Raw genomic sequence first — 23,872 nt, 5'->3', positions numbered from 1 at the left:
TAGAAGAAAGGGATGGACTGAAGAACCAGGTAAAGGAGACTCTGGGACTGGAGCAAATAGCATAAAGGATTGGTTGCTGACTGGGAATGGATGGATGAGTGTTTGCTTCAGCAGTCTTTTTTTTTATGAAGGCACTGCAAAAAGAAGTATTTGAACGGTTTCCTTTTTTAGAAATGTGATCACACACTGATGTATGCAGACTTGACTGACTTTGATAATCAGCACACACTTCCGTAGGCTGGGTCATGCAGTGGTCTATTAACCAGTCAACCTTCAACTACGATGCCAGCACAAAGGGTGACTGGTGCAGCACGACCAGTGTGACGTATGTGCAGGCTAGTGATGCTGTGATAATTCAGGCCTGCAGTTTGGCTCATTACTCTTCTTATGAAGATCGACGATATACTGAGCAAAAACGTCACTTTTATATGAAACTGCAGTCAGAATAGCTATGTTCCTAGATTCTTTATTCATGCTGAAAGTGAAAGAAGCATTTATATTGTATGTTCACGCTTTGTCACTCACCAGCAACTAACCCTTCCAAACCCTTAATTGCAACTTTCACAGGCTATAGGAGGTGATGCAGGTAATCCAGTATGACTGCCTGAACTAAGGGGAAAAGGTAACCGCTGTGGTGTCAGTCTGTGGATGCTTGGGTTTGCAGTTCTTGCACAGCTCAGGAACCAGCTTACACTTGGCTACACCACGTCCCCCATTAGAGGGAGCGAGTCACTAATTCATCCTTTGGAGAACACGAAGAGGTGATAAAGGTTGAGCACACGATGTGCTGTAGGGTAACAGCATTGTGCAAGAAGTGTGTGCATGCTTATTGTGCTAATGCCATCTTCTCTTCTACTTTTCTGCCATGATCAAATCCCTGCCATATTCGCATTATAGTTGCTGTTTTCTGACGGTGGATTGTGAAGAGAAAAACGTTCAGTGGGTGGTTCCATGCATTTGGCTTTAGTAAAACAGCTTGCTACTGGGCTCGCACATCTTCCTAGATTCAGTGCCACTTACAAGTTCGAGTGAAGGTATACCCGATGCCAAAATTACTGAGCGCCGATCTTGAACAAATTTGCTCAATGCGCTGTCAGTTCAGTGTAACCTATCCCCAAGCTGGGAAAGGCTCAGTGTTGCTGTCCGAATGCAGAGTTAAGGGTTCAAACTCGACCCCATTCTGGGCCAGCGCCAGTGGTCTGGAAGCTTAGATTCGTTTTGTCCTAACATAAAAGGAGTGGGGTAGTACATCAGACAATGCCGCCGCGGTGGCTCCATGATTATGCTGCTCGGCTAACCCGAAAAACGCGAAAAAATCGTGATAAGCAATTATGAACAGGCTTGAAAACAGGTTTGTTATAAAACGTTTGCTTGAAACAATTCTAATCGAAAAACGGAACCTGTCGCCGTACTGGCAGCCCTTCCAGCGAATTAAAATCTTATTACGGGCTCTCTGGACTTCACTGTCGTTTCGCACGAAAAGAAGGAAAAGAAATGCGCCTATCAACAGTACCAGTGAAGCAGGATTTAGCCTACAGGGGCAAGCATGCGTCCACCCGCACGACGTCAAAACGAACTCCGAAATGGTCACACATGTATGTACCCTACAAGAAGCTCTCAGCAGCAGAATGGAGTGCTCGCAACACTCCTGCATAGGCTTTATTACTGGCCTGACAATCCAAAATTTTATCATCGGCTCTCATGGCTTCGGCAGTAAACAAACATGTACAGGCTCAATTATGTCGCTCTACAATAATAATTGGTTTTTTGGGGGGAAAGGAAATGGCGCAGTATCTGTCTCATATATCGTTGGACACCTGAACCGCGCCGTAAGGGAAGGGTAAAGGAGGGAGTGAAAGAAGAAAGGAAGAGAGGTGCCGTAGTGGAGGGCTCCGGAATAATTTCGACCACCTGGGGATCTTTAACGTGCACTGACATCGCACAGCACACGGGCGCCTTAGCGTTTTTCCTCCATAAAAACGCAGCCGCCGCGGTCGGGTTCGAACCCGGGAACTCCGGATCAGTAGTCGAGCACCCTAACCACTGAGCCACCGCGGCGGGGTCGCTCTACAAAGCGCGATTTGAAATCTAGGACACGGCAAATCCGGTAGCTCTACTACTATCTGGCCGTTCTAATTAAGCATGTTAGTGCACCTTACAAATATCAATTTCGTACAAGTTTGCCGCGTGCAAAAAAGAACATGTTACAAACGAAAAAATAATCGCTCGCGAACAAAGCACTCGACCGCTCTTCGTCATTGGCGCGCGACCCCTTCATAGTAGATTCCGGCGAGCGCCGCATGGCGGCGCCACCGTTCGTGAAAGTTGCGACAAGTAGGCCTAATTAATGAGTTGGGGCGATGGATTGGGCAATTCATTACAAATGGCGCTCGAGTGTAGGTTTGGCTAAAGGCGGTTTTACATTGCAGTGCGCGCATGTGCAGTATGTGAGCGGAAACCCCGATGGCTGCCGAGTGTAGCTGAAGGCAGCAGACTGCACTCGTGGGCTTCCCTTAAGCAGGCTAGTTCAGCAATTCTAATTAATGTAAACGGTGATCAAGTACTCATTTGGCCCAAATAACTATTGGTCGGCTATTGCAAATACAATGAGCTGTAGTCGTGCTGGTTTTGATCTTCGTGAAGCATTTGTTGACATTTTCTCCCCCAAAAGGTCACTAAGCAGCACACGCTGGAGCCACTGGATAAGCTTTATTTAGTGACTAGCACACGCTGCCGACTTCGGCCCGTTTCACATGCTGCGACTGGACCGAAAATATCCGGTGTAGTCGGTGAGGCCGCAGTGCGATTTTCGGTCAGTACTTTCACATGCAACACCGAGACAACGAATTCGGTCTGAGGGACAGGCAAGGTTTCTTGATGTTTGTATAGGCAACCCATTATTAAACGCGACAGAAATGTCACACGGAATGTGTTGATGTTACAACCAGCGTATTTTTAGACGCAAGGCATTATTCCATATGTTTTCATTAGAATAAACAGTTTTGCTTCCACCGCGGTAACAGCTCCCTCGTGACCGCACGCCGTCTCTGCGCTCGCCAATGGTCAGTCGCAGAGCGAACACACCGACACTGCGACTGAATACCAACCGGACGGAACTCGATCGCAAGCCGCCTGCGACTAGACCGACGGCTCTCCCCAGTCGCAGACCGACAGAATTCGCAGTGTCTCAGGCGAAAATCGCATGCATGTGAAACGGGCCTTCGTGGTGCTCCCGTGCGGCGTTCTACATGTCGGCGTCGTGCAGTCGGTGATGATTACTACGAGCTACTTTAACCAGACTCGTTGCGCTCCAGTGGTCCGCGCTAACACGAGGGAAAGATATCGTGCAAGGCGGAGCGCGCCACGTGGCCGTGTAGCGGGTCGCTGGCCGGCCCACCGTCTAAAAATGTCTCCGCCACCCTACGCTCTCTGCGACGTCTCTGGAGCCCCGAAAATAACCGCGGCGGTTGCGTCACGTCCGCTGCGGGGCACGCCTGTGATGCCACCGGTATTTATAGGGGGTCTTCTGGAGGAGCGTCTGTCAGGCGAAGCGGACGCGCGCCCTTCAGGTAGCGCGTGCGTCGCGGAACTGACCGCTTTCTTCGAGATTACTGCAGCGGCACCATGAAGAGACAGAGTAGAGTGAGGTATAAGAGTGGACCTCTCCCGCACCACTATTGTATCGCGGGTAGCATGAAGTGACAATACTATCCATTCCTGCGCTATTCTGCTCCAAACGAGGTTTGATGCGCCAGCCTGACAAAAGCACGCCAAAAACCCAAGTACTGGGCAATAATAATGTCAGGCCTTCTAGACAGGCCTAGAGAGGGGACTCGCCTGGCGCAACTTGTTGCGGTGCAGCCGCTGACGCAGAAATGTCCCCAGGGGAAAAAAAATGGTCTATAGGACCGCTAGAAATATACGCATTCGACCGGTTGGAAGTAAGAGTAAAAGGAAGCGGGAAATTTTGCCAGCGCCGGTTGCCAGAATTTCGGTTAGTAAACGTCTACGTGGCGTGCTAGTGCATCGGCGAACTCGTCGCTGCTCGCCGGCACAGATCAGCCCGCTGCTCGGAACATCGAAGAGTTCTATGCAGAATGGTCCGCCCAAGGAGTTTTGCTTGGTTTTAGGTCTGGATTTAGTCAAACTTTTATACTGTGCCATTCACCGGCAAAACTTGCTCGGTAAATCTTGGGACCGCCGAAGTTACATTCGAGTTACTTTGAGGCGAGCAGCGGCGCTGAACCGGCAAGGCGGGCCGCATAGGGAGTCTCGGAGGGCGCAATCAAAGTCTGCCAATTATCTGCAAACTTTAGGACCCCAAAATTTTCGAGTCAACTGGAATTTTGAATAAGCCAATTTTGATGTGTGTGTATGTGGTTTGCCTCTGTGCCTCCTCTCGGCAACGGTCAAGTATTGTATCGCTTTGACGAGTGGCATTCCTTGCATTACCAGCCGTTCGCCAGCTAACTGTAACGTTGAAAGTTGCAGTAAAACCCCTGCCACATTATTCGCGGGCTAAAACCGAAGCTTGGGCGAGTTGGTGATCCATTGAGTAATACAGCGCGATTCGAAACTGGGGCGAAGGAAAACTGACGAGGATGAGCGCTACGGATCGCGGAAAAAATAAAAATACCTACCAGCCGGGGAAGCGTAGTAGCCGAACACACTGAAAAGCAAAGCGGCTGTAGGGAGCTGTGCAGAAGTTTATTTCAGTCTGCCGCTTTCTTTTTTTTCTTAATTTCCTGCAAGCGCAACACACTTCTCTAGAGTTTGGAAGTATCCGTGGCTCTCGTTATTTTCACACTCCACCCGCAATCGCGATCATTCTCCGTGCGCAGAAGGTCCTGCAACGGCTTTGCATCTGTCAGCGCAGCTGTCGATTGGAGCTGTGGCGCACGTACGCTGCTTCGTACCTAGTTCTCATCTATTCGAATCCAGAAACTCCTCTTTTAAGCCATAGGGAGACTAGGAAATGGCGGACCACAGAAACGAAAGCTCGACAGGCCGCTCAACTCCATCACGTGCAGCGCTGCCCGCGCTCCTTCGCTCGCGGCATAGTTTCGTTTTCGCGCTTCCGGTTGCTTCCACTTGCCTTGCTGCAGCCGTGGCCTCCGCGATCAGCTCTGGGATGCGCTAATCACGGAGGCCATGCTGCAGTTATGGAACTTCATCAACAGCCGCAACGAAATTCACGCTACCTGTAAGCGTTTGATTCCTAGGCATTAACGGAGCGCGTTGGAGTGCAGTAGAGAGCGGTTCAGCTTTGATGGGAATTGCAGGGTCCCGCAATGACCGGTGTACTGTAGCCGTGCCGCGCGCACACGCTCAGCGTGCTTCAAGGTGCTCGTCGTGGTTGATGCTTTGTGTATCCGAGCCTGGTGAAACCGCGTCAAAATTTAAAATTGCTGCTGGCACTCGTAGGGACAGGCGTGGGGTGGCATTCGCGAGGTGTCCCCGAGCAATGCTCCCATAACTGCGACGAGGCAGCAGAATTGCATTAAAATGTATGGAAGCCATGCGGGACCGGCCGGCAAGAATTAACGTGCATCACAGCAAGGAACGCTCGGCACCTGGGAAAAGAACAGCTGGGCCCTATTGCAGCGGTCCTCTATTCCAATGCATAACGGATGAGTTAAAAATGTCTGTGCTCTCCGTGCTGGTGTGCGCTTTTGTAGCGATAGCTACATTACGGTAGCGTTTCGAGCCTTCAGCGTGGCTGCGCCTCCACGCTGTCACGTGGTTGGGCACGTGGTACGGAGCAGCTGCCGGGTGCGCGGCGCCGTGGCTGATCACGTGGTTCGTCACGTGACCAAGTTCCACTCGGCCAGCTGTAGCTATCGCGTCACTTCAGGTTTAACCAAAGCTAAACCACCGCCAATTTTTGCTGTCCCTGACATATTGGAACGCTGGCTGGGAACATTGTTTTAATGACAAGACATGCACTTCGGGGAAACTGGAATTGCGGCTGTCAGCAGCATTCGCGAGCTAAAATGTAGGTAAATTGTTTTGAATATGATTCTTCCAAACTACCCCAGACAACGGATTTCCTTTAGGCTGTTTGACATTGGCCAGAATTCAGTTTCTTTACGTAGTAATTTTCAAAACTGACAGCTGGGTGGGCAAGCCACGTCTAAAAATGGAGCGCAGCTCCTCTAAATAATAATAATATAATAATTGGTTTTGGGGGAAAGGAAATGGCGCAGTATCTGTCTCATATATCGTTGGACACCTGAACCGCGCCATAAGGGAAGGGATATAAGGAGGGAGTGAAAGAAGAAAGGAAGAATGAGGTGCCGTAGTGGAGGGCTCCGGAATAATTTCGACCACCTGGGGATCTTTAACGTGCACTGACATCGCACAGCACACGGGCGCCTTAGCGCTTTTCCTCCATAAAAACGCAGCCGCCGCGGTCGGGTTCGAACCCGGGAACTCCGGATAAGTAGTCGAGCGCCCTAACCACTGAGCCACCGCGGCGGGGACCTCTAAACTGCTCCAAAATGCGTTTTTCGGTGCTCCAAAAATTGCTCCGGATTGTTTGGCAGCAGCACTGCTGACTGCTCCAAAGTGCCAGACCGTAGCCGGCCATGCATTATTGTGCTCATGGGCGACGCCTTCGTCGTGTAAAGCCGCCGAGGTGGCTCAGTGGTTACGGCGCTCGGCTGCTGACCCGAAAGACGGGAGTTCGATCCCGGCCATGGTGGTCAAATTTCGATAGAGGCGAAATTCTAGAGGCCCGTGTACTGTGCGATGTCGGTGCACGTTAAAGAACCCCAGGTGGTCGAAATTTCCGGAGACCTCCACTACAGCGTCCCCCATTGCCTGAGTCGCTTTGGGACGTTAAACCCCACAAACCATACCTTTGTCGTTTGGTTGCCGGAAGCTGACGGCATGAGATTCCAGGATTTTAACCCAAGTTTCTAACAGATATGACGATGACTAGATATGGCCAGCGGTGCCGTCGGGAGTATTGTATGCGAGGCCCATAAGTGTTGTAAACGATAGTTTTCACAAGGCCGAGAGTTCGCAAAAAATTGGTCCCTCGAGCAGTTCGCTCCGTCGAGCATTGAAGATTCGAGTGTTTAAATTACGGTGTCCTGTTTGGCGTCTGTTTAATCTGCACAAAAATACCTTGCATGGATCATTTCGCTATGGTAACGTCATATTAATATTTCCGAAATAATGACAAAAACGCAGCACTGACAGTAATTGTGAATGACCTTATAGTCATGGTCATTCTCAGTAATGGTGGTTATCAGCCCTCCATGGAAGTTCATTCTGAAAAGAAACCGTTGAAAAAATCTCACGGTTAGGACACTGTGCGCGAAATTCGGAGGCAGCTGGTGTACAACTCCATTAGTAAGGCAGCCAGTCAAACTCTTCTTGCAGCGTGTAGCGAGCAAGCTGATAGTTGCTGGCGCGAGGTCGTAGCGGTACTACACGCGATCACACACAGAGCAACTATTATCAAAGTCTCGGAATAGCATGTGAAGCGCCTTCGTGGCTCGTCCGGCCTTCGCTTGCCTCCCACGACTCCTTCCTGCGGCACGCACTGCAGTATGTCTTTGCTGCTGAATCCGTTTTGCCTCAGCTTCACCGGACGGTCTTCACGCCGCACGAACTTGCTAAAGCGCCGAAAGAACAGCAGGTGCGGCCGCCAGGCGAGCTGGTGTTTCTGACGGTCTACGCTGAAGCTAACGTGGAGGCTAACAAAAAGGGTTCAGATCAAGTTAAGGACAACGCAGCGAGCTATGGAAAGAAAAATGATAGGTGTAACGTTAAGAGAGCGGAAATGGGCAGAGTGGGTGAGGGAACAAACGCGGGTTAATGACATCCTAGTCAAAATCAAGAGGAAGAAACGGGCTTGGGAAGGAAATGTAATGCAAAGGAAAAATAACCGCTGGTCTTCAAGGGTTAAGGACTTAATTCCAGGAGATGGCAAGCGTAGCAGGGGCAGCAGAAAGTCAGGCGGGCGGATGAGATTAAGTCTGCGGGCATACGGTGGGCGCAGCTGGCAAAGGACAGGGTTAATTGGAGAGACATGGGAGAGGCCTTTGCCCTACAGTGGGCGTAGTTAGGCTGATGATGATGACGCTGAAGCTTCTCACGGGAAGCCCTTCGATATCGCTGTGCCCTCGTAGATACAGGTCTCGCTGGTACGAGCCTGGTGGCACCAACGATCACCTCGTTTCAAAGGGGACGCTCTTCGCATCTATCCATACGGCCGGTGTGTCACACACAAGTAGGTTATATATAACCTTCTTGGTCACCCACTGTTTCCTCGTGCAGTCTCTGAAACTGAGCGATACGCAGTGAAGGTTGGCTGGGCGTACGAGAAGCGGGATTCACGGGGGCGTGACGCAAACGGCACATGTGCTGTGCGATGTCAGAGCATGTTAAAGACCCCCAGGTGGACGAAATTATTCCGTAGCCCTCCACTACAGCACCTCTTTCTCCCTCTTTCACTCCCACCTTCCTCCTTTTCATAACGGCGCGATTGAGATGTCCACCGAGAAATGAGACAGTTAATGCACCATTTCCTTTCCCCAAAACCACTTCTAATGGAGTAGATCTCCACATGATGTAGGCCCCTCCGTAGGAATTGTAGGGACAGCGTAGGAATTGTAGGGACAGCGGCAATTCTCGTGCCTCTGCGAGTGTGTGTGTGTGGGGGGGGGGGGTATCTTTGTGGGTCTTGGTAGTGCAGAGCATATGCGGCGGGCGGAACGGTGAGCAATATCCGGGTTTTTTTTTAGACGAGCCTGGGAAATAAGGATCACGGGCAAGGAGGACAGGATTGTGAGATGACAGCCGCATTGTATAGGTGTACTGCTCAAGCGGCTGCCCATACCATAGAACACGGGTGGTCGTGTCCGGTGGCAAGGGGCTGCTGTATGGCCTTGCTCGTTTCAGCGCACCTCTGCCTGTCTTCCCTCCCCGCTTCTTCCTCTCCTCTCTGCTCACGCCACCCTACGGCACCATGATCTCAAGAGCTGAGGCATCAGCAGCTATTGCTGTTGAAGGGTATCTTTGCAGTAAGTGCTGCATCATTAGGCTGCCTGCTGTGTGGAGTGTTAGTGCCGCGCTCAAGACTTGAGGCATTCCTCCTGAGGACCTGCGCGATCTGTTCCCTGCGTACGTCTGCGCCTTAGCTGCGGAAGAGAACCGTACCTTTGCAGAATTGTCACTCATGATAGTTGCGTAGGAATCGCCATAAAAAAGAAGTAAGGAGTTGAAGCTCGTTATAACGAAGTTGAAGGGGCACGGCGATTACTTCGTTATAGCCCGTGTTGACCGAGCTTCCGCGGGAAATCGTCATTCCTTTGTTATATCCATTATTTCGTTATAATGATGTTCGACTGTATAAGCGTAATATTGTCATTGCACTTGTTCCCAGCTTGTCCTTTGTGTCCAAAGCCTGATCTATGGAAAACATATGGAGACGAAACGCTCTTCCACTTTAAAATGTACATTTTCTCGTCACGGACCGAAAGGTGAGCGCCTGGCCTCCCCTGCAATCTGGCACGGGTTCCCGGTACGGGTTCGCGGGACTTCGGGTCCTGAACTCGCTCATCGGCAGTGTGGTAAGATTTTGGATTCTTACTCCCATTTCTTTTCACTTTGACATCACGTCGCCAAGAAAGAGGTCCCTCGCGGAGGAAGAAGATCCGGCACTGAAGTATTATTAGAAGCTTTTAGCGCACCGGAGACATACTAGCGTGGACGTATGCCGGTTTACCGTCTGCGCACGCGCATTGACAGGGTCGGGCGGCTGCATGGGTGGAGCCAGGCGGGACCAGTGCTTGTGCACAGCCGGTGTCCGGTAAACCCGTGTACATCTACGCTAATACGTCTTCGCTATTCTAAAAGCTTACGATCGTACGGTGGCCAGGATTAATTACTGTCGACAAGGGTTCATTTTTCGACCGGCTAGTTTTCGACAAGGAGAATATGGCGCTGTCGACTGGTGCCGAAGGCAGCGCAGGAATAAATGCACGTTTTTATGTGTGCTCGGAATGTCTCTCTCCTGCAGTAGTTCATTTCCGACAGTTTTACTCGTATATGCACCTCCCAGAAGTCATTGGTGCCGAGCATTTGGACGTCTTCCGGATATGCCAAAGAGAGGGCAGCTTTTCTTTTCTTTTTGCTTAATACAGCCCTGTAACTCACCTGCAATTTTACGCGGTTAAGATTGTTGGCTTATAGTGCGTATGCGTGGTTAAGGTGAGGCGCATACGTTCACCGTATAGTCAGTCCTTGTACTGAATCGCTCTCAGAAGACGTATAGCAGTTAAAAGGAGCGTATAGGCACATTGGTGCGGCGGTGTGTATGAAGGCGGCGTTTGCCGAACAAGGCTCTCTCGCGGATTCTGACGCCATCAGGAGGCCAGCGACAGGGCGTCACTAGCGCGGCCCAGATTAGCGCAAAGACAGGATGTTTACGCCTTGCGGGAATTTGCTGTACTCAAGGCCAGCTTCGTAACACGCTCGTTTGCCAGTCTGCCACTGCGTGTTCCGCTGTATGTAGAGCAGAAGCGGAGGAGAATATCGTCTTTTCTTTTCTTTTGTGTGTCGCGTGTAACGAGGCGCGCTAAGGGGATCGACAGCTTATTTTTAAGAACCGTAATTTATACGGTGCAACCAGGCATCTCGAAGTGCCCCATTCCGCAGTAGTTGGAAACATCGTAAAGCACGTTTTAGAAGATTTGGCTCCGTTATTTTGGCGTTCGGCTGCTCACCCAATGTCGCGGGTTCGAATGCGGCCGTGGCGGCTGTGTTTCGATGGAGGCTGGTTTGGTTTGGTTTTTTTGGTAAAGGAAATGGCGCAGTGATTGCCTCATATCTCGATGGACACCCGAACCGCACCGTAAGGGAAGGGATAAAGGAGGGGGTGAAAGAAGAAAGAGGTGCCTACGTAGTGGAGGGCTCCGTAAGAATTTCGACCACATGGGAATATTTAACGTGCACTGACATTGCACAGCACACGTGCGCCTTTTGGCGTTTCGCCTCCATCGAACCGAAACGCGAAACGCAAAAAGGCGCACGTGTGCTGTGCAATGTCAGTGCACGTTAAAGATTCCCATGTGGTCGAAATTATTACGGAGCCCTCCACTACGTGGGCACATCTTTCTTTCACCCCCTCCTTTATCCCTTCCCTTACGGTGCGGTTCGGGTGTCCATCGAGATACGAGGCAATCGCTGCGCCATTTGCTTTCCTAAAAAAAGTCCTTACGGTGCGGTTCGGGTGCCCATCGAGATATGAGGCAATCGCTGCGCCATTTGCTTTCCTCAAAAAAAAAAAGTGCCTCGCATCTCATTCACGGTGATTGAAAACGATGGGGTGCCAACGAGCTCACAGCTTCACCCCCGTCAACGCCCAGCGCGTGTCAAATGTCATCCATGGGCTCTGTGAATACCAGCTTCGGCGTGCATCGAATCTATCTATCAGCAGTGAGCAACCTCGGAAGATGCGCCATTGGACTGCCTTGCGTGGTACTTGCTCGTGGCAGCACAGTTAGGTTTGGTTTATGGGGGTTTAACGTTCCAAAGCGACTCAGGCTATGTAGGGGCAGGCAGCTAGCACAGTTAAGTCTGAAGTTTTTAGTGGACTCAGGGTTCCGGGGGCGGAGATTCGGTTCCTTTTCATTGCGAGGAACAGGCGGAACAATCGCCGACATGGTTCCCGCCAACTCCGCCTTCACCTCACGGTGTCATCGCTACCGCCCAGTTTTCTACTTGCTGATCTGATTATAGTAATTAACGTGAAGATGTGTGTTGTATGGAATCTTTTTCTTGAATGATAAATATCTGAACGGAGATCACTGCTTACAATGCACGAAGTTTGATGGCTTAGGGAATTTTTCAGCCAAACGCCGTTCGAATTGTGGGCTTTGATGAGCCACGCCTCATTTGCTAACGACGCGCGGTGCTCAGCGTAACATTAGACACGCATGACTTAAAAAAAAAACGGCCTGTAACGAATATATTTATCCTCCCGGAAAGCTTATAACACCGCGCCGGTGGACGCCTAGGTATAGGGGACAGAAATTCACAGAACAGGCAAGACATCTTTGAGGAGGTGAAAATCGGGCTAGTGCTCACTAATGTGTGCTGGTGGAATCAGGTAATCGTTGATACACATCGCATCTATACGGCAAAATAGCCAGTCGTGCGTCTTGGAGGATACTTTTGTCCCAGAGAGTATACATTAGAAAAACTCGGACTTGTCCGGCTTGTTTCCACGAGTACTGCACTATCCTCCTTTGCTTCGCTTAAGGGCGTACCTTACTGGAAGCGTAGAGTTTCTTACTATAACCAGAGGGAAAGCTGGTTGCGCAACACTTCGTCCACCATGGAGAGGCGCATGCAGGAATGCCGGGAAGACGTTTCTTACTCGACATGGCTATTGGTGGGCATAAAACGTGGATTCAGCCATAAAATACGGCTCCTCTCGAAGAAATGCTCTGAAAGTTTTCATAGCAGCCTAACATCAAACTTTCACTTGCGTTAAATCTATCGAAAAAGTGAAGAATGCACTATTTAAACAATCTAATCTAACCTAATCCAATAAATAACCGAATTTAATTTAAATCCTTGGCTAAATTGTAAATTACCCATTATAGGTCAAAGCTATGTTTTGAAAGCGCAAGTGCACGTTTGCTACGATGTAACCAACGCAACTACCAAATTTCGAGGTACAATCCACATTTTTCAGCCTCGGACTGACGTGTCACTTTATCGGCCCGTTTCCCCGCGGACGTGAATCCAGGGCGAGCCCACTCGGGACCCTTGAGTAGCAACGCACGGGGCTCGGCTTCCCAGCGGGCTCGTTATGCACAGCCGGCGTACACATATACGAGCGCTGCCTGGAGCAACTAGCGTTTGTTTTTCTTTGCTCCCTCCTTTCGTCGCCTCCGTGATAGCGTCGCGAGGCCCGCGGGAGAGAAAACTTGGCAGCGGCACTCGACGCCGATGGCCGCGCCTCGTCGACAGAGAGCTTGATTGACGCTGTTGCGCGTATACTGGTGAAGCGGCAGGCTGACACCGTCTGTCGTCATAAAGTCAGTGGGGCTGCCGCCATGCTCGCCAGACACCGAAGCATCTACAGAGTAAGAAAATGAGAATGCAGGAACGGCTGCAGAATAAGTGGCATGCAATGGATCGGGGTAATTCGTTCCAGGCAATTGGTCGCCGCTCAACTTGACTATGCGGTGCAAAACGTACAGGTACAAAGAGAACACATGCAGCGCGAACTGGCGCCGACTGCCAGCTATCTTCATATTTCTCTCCTTCCGAAAAATGCGTAGTGCCCGACCCATCCTTTTTGGAAATAATTTTTTTTTCATCATCGCTCGTTCAAGCCGCCATCGTGCGATCAACAGGTACGCAAGCAGTGTCGTACTCGTTTATCTGATGCGGCTGGGGGATACTTAAGCTTGCTTGTGTGTTGGTCTCTTGATGGTGGCTTGTCACAGATTTGAGCGTCGTTTGATAAATATAGAAATATCCAGCGCGACTATATACGTGTCGTACGTGTTCGCTTCCTCGCGCCATACGGGCAAGGCGAGCACGGCGCGCATTCCTGCAGTTGAATGCCCCTTTGATGGGTGTGGCAGGGCAGACAAAATATTTCAAATGTCCGGCCTATATCCCGGGGCGAATAAGCGATAGCTGGCGCTCGGCTATCAGGCACCCTCTTGAGGGACTATGGAGGCAGGAGATAAGCTGCGCTTGTCCACCCTTCGATGGGTGTGTACAGGGCGCCTCGGCCCATCGAACCACCCGAGGTGCGTATACGTGCACAAAGAACGCGATACATACGGCCGGGTGATTCTTTTTAATCTTTACCACTTCGTTAAACAATGACGCTGCTGGTCACGTAGATGCTGCATTCAGTGTCTGCGCTAGGCTACGTGGTATGTAACGGGTGATTCTTTTTAATCTTTTAACACTTTATAAAACAATGACTCTGCTGGTCACGTAGATGCTGCATTCAGTGAGCGTGCGTTAGACTCGGTGGTTAGAAGGTAATGAGATAGCGGTCGCGGTTACGCTGGGTCAAGGGCGTTTGTCCCAATCGCAGAAGTCTACGCCAGATTCTGGACATTCCTCGGAACCTTGTCTCCTCACACACCAGCGAGCCGCGAACGTCGGGCGACACGGTTAGGTCGATTCGTTACAGTTACTGGAGACTTTTCTGGGATTCGAATCGATTGAAACTTATCGCGCGACGTCCGAAACCCTTGTGAACGCGCCTTTTCATGCGCTGCAAGGTTCGCGGTTTTTATCTCTTTTGACGTCCTCAATCGTTTGGTGATATGCACAGTTCTGGCCGCCATATTTAGCACTAATTGCAAGCTAATTATTACATTACAAGTGTCATTTGCAAAAGCTCCTTTTACTGTGACGCGTCTTTTTTTTTTAATCTTTAGCGTCTATTTCTTTCAACTTTCTTCTGTTTGCAAACGGCAGTGACAGTGACCCAGTTAAAGAGAAGTCATTTTCTCGCTATTTCTCATGGACCTCGAGGAACAACGAGCCCTCGTCGGAAGAGCACGGGCAGCGGCTTTTTACCAACGGTGTGTCTGACTTGGGACCCGATCAGTCTTGCGTAACCCAAGCCTATTTTGGTTTTCAGTAAACGTTTGCATCATAATCATCATTGTTATGTTTCATTCGGTGCTGGTTTTATGGAATAAAAGCGCAGTTATGCTGGTCTCTGTCACAGGATGACTCGTGAACTTAGTGTTTACGATCGGCGCGAGGCGAAACCTGCCTGGATGCGGTGAGAAGGATTTAAAAAAAAAGTGACAGCCGATCAAAGTTATTGATGAGGAGGGGTATGACGATTTGTCTTGGCGAACCGAATTCACCCCACAGTTACGGTTTCGATATGACAATTAATTTATTCGCGTTTGTTCGAATTGGATGTCCACTAGCCATTTTCCTCCTCGGTGGTGGTTCTGTGCTTTTCAAATTTTTATGCCCAGTCTTCAAACCACCAACGACGCCGGGTTTTGCCATATTATGGCAAAACCCGGCGTCATTACGGCATAATGACCCTACTAATGCTAGCACATTAAAGCTCCACCGTCATCTCTATTTTTCTCAGCTCTACGGCGCGGTTGAGTCTTCTTTCGTGCTGCTGGGCAGGAGTATTCGGGTTTGAACCCGGCCGCTGCGGCCAACGGAAAAGGCGCCCGTGTGCTGTGCGATGTCAGTGCAGATCCCCAGGTGGTCGAAATTATTCCGTAGCCCTCCACTAAGACACCTCTTTCTCTCTCTCTTCTTTAATTCCCATTTTCCTCCCCTCACAGCGCGCTTGTGGTGTCCACCGAGAAGTCAGACAATTACTGCGCTTTTCATTTCCTGAAAAAAAAAAGGTTAAAAAAAAACAGCCACTTTCCTATGCAGACCGCAAAGACAACAGCTCCCCTGTCTAGCTCGTTGCCTTCGGCAGCTGTAAGTGTCGCAATGAAATTGCAGGGTTCACATTGCATTAAACAAGCCTGCTCGTCATAAGAAGTCGGAGTTCTCTCCGCCGTTACCACCAGCTTTTTCTACGCAACATGATGCCTGTATCCTTTACACAGATGTCGCCGTAACCCCAACGGGGGGGATCAACTGCTTTTATAAGCCCGACACACCCTCAACTCTACAGCCACCAGACCTACTGTACTGACATTTCATCATCTCTTCCCTTGGAGCTGCAAGCGATATTAAATGCCATAGCAGCTTTACCTGACGACCCTCCTTATAACCAGGTGCACCTATTTACTTATTCACAAGAACCTCTCAAGCACCTGAAGTAAGCCCGTGGTACCCTTCGGGTTTCCCAGGCCATACATGCTGCTTGTCAATCTTACCCGGTGCCCATACTCATCCAATGGGTTCAAGCGCGCGCACATGTCGATAGCATCGCACCTGACATGATATCTCGTTTAACGAACGTTCCACAAACTCCGGCTACCTCTTTGCCACCAGATCCACTTCTGACACGTTTAGCATCTTCAGCCTCCCTCAGACAGCGTACACGTACTCTTACTCCCCCGTGTACCTTCCCCCTTCCCCCCAACCTATCACGGGTGGAGGAGGTCTCTCTGAGGCGGCAGCGGGTCGCAGTGGCCCTTACGCCTGCAGTTCGCCACCAGTGGCAAAGTGAGATGATTCCTGCGCCGGAAAAATGCCCTCACTGCGAAGCAGCCACTTCTGACACCACTGTCCACCACCTACTGTGGACATGCCTATAGGAACTTCGCTGGTGCGCGCTCGCGTTCTTCAAGAGGCAGGCCTGGCTTCAGACAATGACTCCAATTTCCACTTGTGGCTAACGAAAAACATTTACGCCCGAAGGTTATGTGACTTTTTATATATAACCGGACTTCATGCATTTTTGTAACGTATTGTAACGTTCGTTAATGACATCACGTTTTATGCAGTGCGGTGCATTTAGCGTAAAAAAAAATTGCAGGGGTTTCCGCTCGAAACAGCGCTTTCTGATTCAACGCTTCAACCTCTCGCCCTATAAGCCTGATGCTATGCTACTGCATGAGGCTACTGTTCAACTTTCGGGCTATTCCTGTAAATCAATATGAGAAAACGGCGCAGGATTACGGGACACAAGAAGCAGCAGCACAACGCATGCTCAGTGTCTATGCGCTCTTTCCTTATCATGTTCACTGATTTGAAGCAACAAGCTGTACACGCTGTTGTCAAGTTTCCGGCTATGTTACATACCGAAACACACTCGTCCGGGCTACATCACTGTGCGCAGCGACAGCATTTAGCAAAGGGCGGACTGCCACAGGCATTAACGCAAGACCTCCCCGTCCCGAAATGTCCTCTTTGAACTTCTCCCCAACGCTACCATGGCGCAAAGCTAATAGAGACGAACCAGGATATATCGAACTCGAAGGGGACCGTGGAATAGTTCGATATATTAATAAATCTATATAGAAAAGATGGCAATACATTCGCTTATTTGTAGCCTGGAAGCAAGAATACATTCTAACGCGCTCCTTGCCGTGACGTGCCGCCCGGCGGCGCTCGCTAGGCGTTGCTAGGTAGGTAGGTAACAACTTTAATTTTTCATGAAGGAGCCATGTGAGGGGGAGGTCTAACCTGCTTCGCATCGAGGCCGCTGCGGCCGGTGCTTTGCAACTAGCCACTGCCGATCATAAGATGTCTAATCCGGTTACTGGTACACAGTCGATGGTTATAATTAAACTACAGTTGGTTTCCGCAATGCCTCCGGCAGCTAAGTACGCCAGGCTTTAGTTAGCTAGGTTAGTTTCACCGCATGACAGCGATGTGGCGTGGAAATTAAGTGCGAGACCGAAGGCCACACTAAATCACACTCCGCATTCAGCTTGTCACGCTGTTTCACAGCGCTAGCCAGCAAGTGCCCTATAGGCCGCGCAGCCGACCTGTCTTCGCGCGCGAAAAGTGATCCAAGAGAGCCGTTAGGAGAAGCACGACTTGCAGGGGCGCGGCGCGCAGTTACATATGCAGAATCACAGGCGAAATTTCAGTTCGATATACTGCACGGCTTTTCACACCGAATTTTAAAGAGGATAATCGGTGTGTTCGATATAGCCAATAGTTGGAAATATCCGGGTCCGATATATCATATATCCGGGCTCGGCTGAATATCCACCCTCCGTATGCTCAACGCGTACACGGGGTCCCGGTGCTTACCACGACGGCTTCCAAACCATCTTCGAGGCTGCAGCCGGCAAGGTCATATCCACCGTGATCAGTGATTTTAACGCTCCTGTTCCTCGGAGGGGCTACCCCAATGTCTTTGCCACGGGGATGCGTGCTACACACCATGCTACACACCCCTCCCACCCTGCTAGGCAACTGCGTTGATTGAGGTGGGCTGTGCCCAAACCTCCCACCGCACAATGGCCGTTTCCCTGTTACCTGAGTCAACGTATAGGTGTCACTAAACAGCGACCACTAAATCCTCTCCACGACACTTGACGTCACGGGAACGAAGATCCAACCGCCTCGCGAACTGGGCAGCATTCCGCAAACGCCGCTCCTCTGCACCAGACATGCTACACGAATGGGCATGACGCCTACTTTGCCATAGTCAGCGGTTTAATGAGCGTTGCTGCACGGAAATTTCGCGCCGTTTCACCATATGTTCATGGAAACCAGCGGAACCGAGAGTGCCTGTGGTGCGAGCCACTGAATGGGCATAGAAAAACACGAAAAAAAAAAGGAGGGGGGGGGGGGGGGTGAACGCGAAAAGCGCGCCCCTTGGGAGGCTGCAGCGAGCTGCCGAATGCTTCCTGGCGCTAGAGCCGGCCGCGTGTTGACACCTTCGCGGCCAGACGGCGGGGCACGGGTGTCGACATTTCGCAGTAGCGTTACCGGACGCGCCTCGGTTTGACGTCACCGGGCGGTCGCTGTCGTCACCCGAAAGCGCGATTGTTGCGTGTTTTGGAGCGTTGCGTCGCAGCCGCCTTGGGTTGCGAGCCGCTGCCAGCTCTGCCCTTCGGTCTCACTAAAAGCGCGCAGTGCTCTGGTAGCCGGCGCCAAGCGATTGGACGCCGCAGGCTGTTTGGATATTCGATCGTGATTGGCCTCGGCACTGCTGGCCGGCCAACTCACGGGCGTCGACCAACGACGAACCGTTATCATTTGCGCTCGGCATTGGTAATCCGACGTCTGCTGCATGCAGACGCTGCAGGCAGGGTTGCTGCAAGCGCCAGATGCGATTTCAGTGAGGAAGGCGGCACCTATTTCGTCTTCGCTGGATTCGCTCGCGGAAGGCAGGGTGTAGCAGGGCTCCACCTTCCGTAGCCGCTGCTGGTGGCCCACACCACCCGCGTGTTAGGTGTTCACCACACTACGCCGAGCTGCATCCTAAACCCACCGACTTGAACCAGAGACCCGGACCCGGGGCGGAAAATAGTTTCCTTACTCATTCTCAAGGAAGGCGTTTGCATCCATCGCGCACACTGAGCAGACGATGGCTGGCCACGTCTTGGTTCATATCCTTTCCGAAAGAATTTGAATCTATAAATGAATTTCTTAGTGGCTGGCGTTTCTCCTGAACGAACGAGTAATAGGAAAGAAGCGTAATATGATCGCGTTGGCCGAGTGCCCGAAGCACCGTACCTGGTGCGCTGACGGTTCAGTACCGAGAAAGAATAGCTGTAAAGACGAAGGATCTTTGAGAGGGTTCTCGACGAGCAACCGCTTCGTCAGGGTTCTTTTCACTTCACAGCCGTCTGTTATCGCTGAATAATGCCTTTAGGATGTCGTTCCCTGGCCATTAGTCGGCAGCGGTGCACATTTTCTATAGGTATGCTTTTTTTCCTTGCTTTGATGCGAAGAAAAATAGGTCATGCTGATCTGATACAGGGTGTTTTATCTCTGGACCGAACTCTAAATAAAAAAGCGCGTTCTACGAATATTCAATTAGTACATAGTTGTAGATAGTATTCTTGACCAGGTTGGATTATTTCAATGCGACAATTTGCTCGCTGAAAAAAAAAAAAACGCCAACCGCTTATGCGTAACTTTGACGCAAAATTTTCAAATTTTTGAACGGGAAGCAGTACATGTGGTCAATTTGGAGCACCCCTTCTTTGACATCTCAGTAAGCCTCTATTGATGTTCTTTTCAAACTCAACGTAGTACGGACGGGCTTGTTGCGAAGGCTATTCACAGCTGATAGAAGCAACAAAATATCAGCGCCGAAAGCCTCTAAGGTGGCCCGAAGCCCTGATAAAGACGCACGTGATATCATTAAAGCTGAGGACATTGTTCGCGGGGTGACCTGTGTGAGCGCTCTATCGACTGATTTGACTGATAAAAAGAAAAAAACTTATTTTGGCACTTTAGAGGTTTTGTTATCGTCTCGGTGCCGGTTGTTTGTTTTTGTGTCCTGTGTGTGAATTTATGAATTGAAATTAGTGCCAGCAAGTGCTGTGTGCGAAACAGAGCAAGTGTTAAAGCGGAGAGGTTAACGGAAAGAGGTGTTCCGGCTGGCCATATGCCCTGTGCCTGGAAAAAGGAAGAGGGCGTGTAAAAGGAAACCTGTTGCGCAATCTCATCGCCCTCGGGAACCGGAACGGTGTTGTTTGGAAAACCTCCAGGGCTGACAATCGAAGTGACTACCGCTCGGGCATTCTACGCTCCGTTAGTGGGCGTCGGGTGACGTGTCGGTGCTATAGAGCACAGCACAACACTAGCTGCGGTGGCTCACTGGTTACGGCGTTCGGCTGCTGAGAGGTAATGCATTCCATTACACTTTTAGACCTCTGTCTGGGGCAAATTTTCAGTACAGTGTTCGTTTACGACGTCTCGCCCGGCACGTTACGGACCTGTTGGACAAGGGCCTGAACAATGCCGACGAAACATTTGGTTTGGGGAGCCAGCCAGACATTGAAAGAGAGAGAGACTCTTTAATGAAGAAACAGAGAATTTAGCCGGCGTTTCAATATCGCTGGCATGCTACTCTGCGTAGGGAGGGGAATTTGGGAGATAAAGACTGAAGGAGAGCAGCGTGGAAGAGGTGGAAAAAAAAAAACATTGAGGGAGGTAGGATGAAGCTTTGGATGTGTTGAGCTGAGCGTATTTGTGCGGAATTCATTTAAATTTATTTCACATTTCTAAAATACAATATTCACAAACACTTTTTGGACCATACCCGACGGCCAGTTCGGGCCCAAGCACTGAAAATACATAACAAATTAAAAAAAAAGCTGAACTTACGCGGAGATGAGTGAATGCTCTACCAACATGAGTAGAAAAACATTAAAATAAAAACAGCCGTAAACAACGAAAATATACGCAAAATACAGAATAGGAGGAAATAGAATTAAATAAAATGTCAGGGCACATCATTTTTTTCTGTCAGGTTTTATGTGCACTAATGAAATTGCCTGACTTTTTTAGAACACTGGGTAGCTCGTTCCAGATTTCAACTGCAGCAAACTACACTAAGCGTTCACCATAGAACTTACGGCTGGGCGGGAGGTGGAAATTACCAAAGGAAATGTTTTTAGTGGACCGAAACGGGGAATAAAGTATCGATACACGAATTGGGAGATTGTGTCATTACTATATTGTGAACACATACAGATGTTTTTAAGTGTTGCAATAAATCAAATGGGAGAATCACTGAGGTGCGGAACAACAGTTTGCTGCAAACGCAGTAGTTTGACGTAGTTAGTAGTCTTAGTGCTCGTATTTTCAGTCGGGTAATGGGATCTTAATATGTTTTGTAATTCTCATCCCAACCTTCGACACAGTATGATAGGTGGCTTTCAATAAATGCAAAATAGAGCATACGCAATGTAAGTATGTCAAAATATTCTCTCGTCCGACGAAGGGCATGCCATCGAGACGCCAACTTCCGTCAGACTTCTACATCAGTGTGGTCTCACTAATGCATGTGAGTTTTAAACGTGTGAAGCTTTGCCGCAGAGTGTGTCTGAAAGATGGTAAATTACCGCAGTGGGGACAGGTAGGGGGGTTTGGGCGCCCGGCGAAGTGACATATCTCGAATATACAAGGGAGTGGATCTGTGCGCGCCTTAGCGGCTTCTTCGTTTTACCGAAGCGATGGTCTTGTGGCAGAGCACCCGCCTCGCATTCCGGAGGCTCTACCACAAGGTCACCTCTTCTATGCGTGCATAGGCTTATTCGCGGGTTATATCCCGCAGGGGTGGAGGTATAGCTATTCTGTTGTCTGAACTGTTGCAGTGTGACGCGTCTTTCTTTAGCATATGCGTCTTTCATGTCGTCCGCATGTCCTGGAAGTCTGGTCACGGGTATAGGGAGCGCGGATAATTGATGTCGCGGGTGAGTCTGCACGGTCGCGTTCCCCGATACGCCTTCGTGGTCAGGAATCCACTGAACGAAGAGTCAGATCGACGTTGGTTCCGTTGTATATACGTTCGCAGAGAATGCGATATGTATGAAGAGGTATATGTGCCCTTGCTGGAAGGCTTGGCAAGCGTCCCGACTGTCCATCTGTAGACACTGAACAGCGTTAATTACGAATTGTCTACGACCGCAAATTCAGCACATATAGTAAGCGCGGTGATTACTATGCAACGTATGTACTTGGCTTATAACGTACGATTACTAAAGGGCCCGTAGGCATTACGATATATATGCCTACGGTCCCTTATTGCTTCTGTAAACGAAATGAAGAGAAACTAGAAAATATCGAGTACATGCTTTACCGGAAACTTCGTGTATGGAGTACTCGCGCAGTAAATATTTAAAAAAAAAATTGTAAGTCGCTGTGTGATGTCAAATATTCAGCACGTTTCGCCAGAAAAGGGCTTCCCAAATAAGAACAACAAAACCAAATGCATGAATTGTAGTCGTAAAGAGGCGCACCTGCCGCTGCCTTTGTGATGAGGTGTCCACCGAGAGAGACGGTTACTGGGCGTATCTGCAACGTATACACGGTGAACGTTTAGTTCAGTTTGCTGGGGTTAAAATCGACACGCTGCCCATTGATCCGAAAGAATCGCGCAATTCCTCTGGTGCACTTAAAAAAAACACTCCAGGGCTATAAATACAGGACATTGTCTTATGTGTCGTTCTTTTGTTGGGATTTTGGAACGTGGCGGATGCAGCAGCGAAGGCGCCTTGAGTTCCACGGGCCGCGTACGTGTAGACGGTGTGCGGCATCGCCTCTCTTTTGGACTGTACCCACGACAGGCACCGGCGTGACGGGACACGCAACCGCCTTCTCTTCGGGAGGCTTTGTCCGTTCGACGCGCAGCCCGAACGCGCGGAGACGCCTGCGCCGCTGTCTGGCACTTTGCCACCCTTCGCAGACGTTCTCCGGTAACTGTATGTGTCGACTCTTCTATCCGTGTGTGCCATCCTGCACCGCGGGCAAACCTACCGAAGTTGAAGCGAACTTTCTGCGCTGTAACCGTTCTGCCGCTCCAGATGACACTCACGCAAATGTCGTATATACGGGCACGCACTATAGAAGTAAGCTTGGACCTACACGCGTAAGGTAAACCCTCACGAACGCGCAACAAGCGCACCACGTCCTCTGGAAGCATTGTATGTGTGGGGGCAGTGTTGACAGGAAATCGAATCTAGGTTGCCGTTACGGTGTCGCCTGGATCCCGGCCGCGGCGGTCGCATTTCGATGGAGGCTAAACGCTAGAGACCTGTGTACGATGTTTTTTTAAAAAAAACCCAGGTGGTTGGAATTATCCGGAGCCCTCTACTACGGCGTCCATTATGGCCTGAGTCGATTTGGGATGTTAAACCAAACTAACGATGTCACCCGCTTAGGCCCAGCTGCTCCAGGCCAGTGGCGTCTTGTCTATCCCACGCCACTGTTCACCTCTCAGGCTATTCATCGTTTCATCATCTGAAGTGCTATACGGGCCGAAAGCGGATGCGATATGGGCTTTATTTTGCTGGCGCATACCTTTAATTGAAGAGCGCTTCTTTCTTATCTTTCTACTGCAGTCGAAGAACGTCTACTACGCTGTTGTAGGCAATTTTCAGACATGAAACCACCTACTACTTGTAAAGCGCTAATCATCATCATTATCACCAGCCTGACTATGCCCACTGCAGGGCAAAGGGCTCTCCCAATTCTCTGCAGTTAACACTGTCCTTTGCCAGCTCGGACCACTGTATCCGTGCAAACTTCTTATTATTTTCTTATTTGTGACATTCTGCAGGCCATGAGGCCCAAGCAGGAGTGGAGTGTTAATCTCATCCGCCCGCCTTACTGCCTCTGAAGTTAAGTGTTAAGGGTGAACGAACTGGGCAGTACGGAAAGCACGATTATATACGGCTCACTCTGGTGGCTAGCATTTGCGCAGCAAACAAGTAAATGAATATGGCTGCAGGTAGTAACGATA

The sequence above is a fragment of the Amblyomma americanum genome, chromosome 4, assembly GCF_052857255.1.
Source record: "Amblyomma americanum isolate KBUSLIRL-KWMA chromosome 4, ASM5285725v1, whole genome shotgun sequence".
Classification (NCBI taxonomy): domain Eukaryota; kingdom Metazoa; phylum Arthropoda; class Arachnida; order Ixodida; family Ixodidae; genus Amblyomma; species Amblyomma americanum.
The sequence above is the reverse complement of the archived record's forward strand: the minus strand, read 5'-3'. Positions refer to the sequence as shown.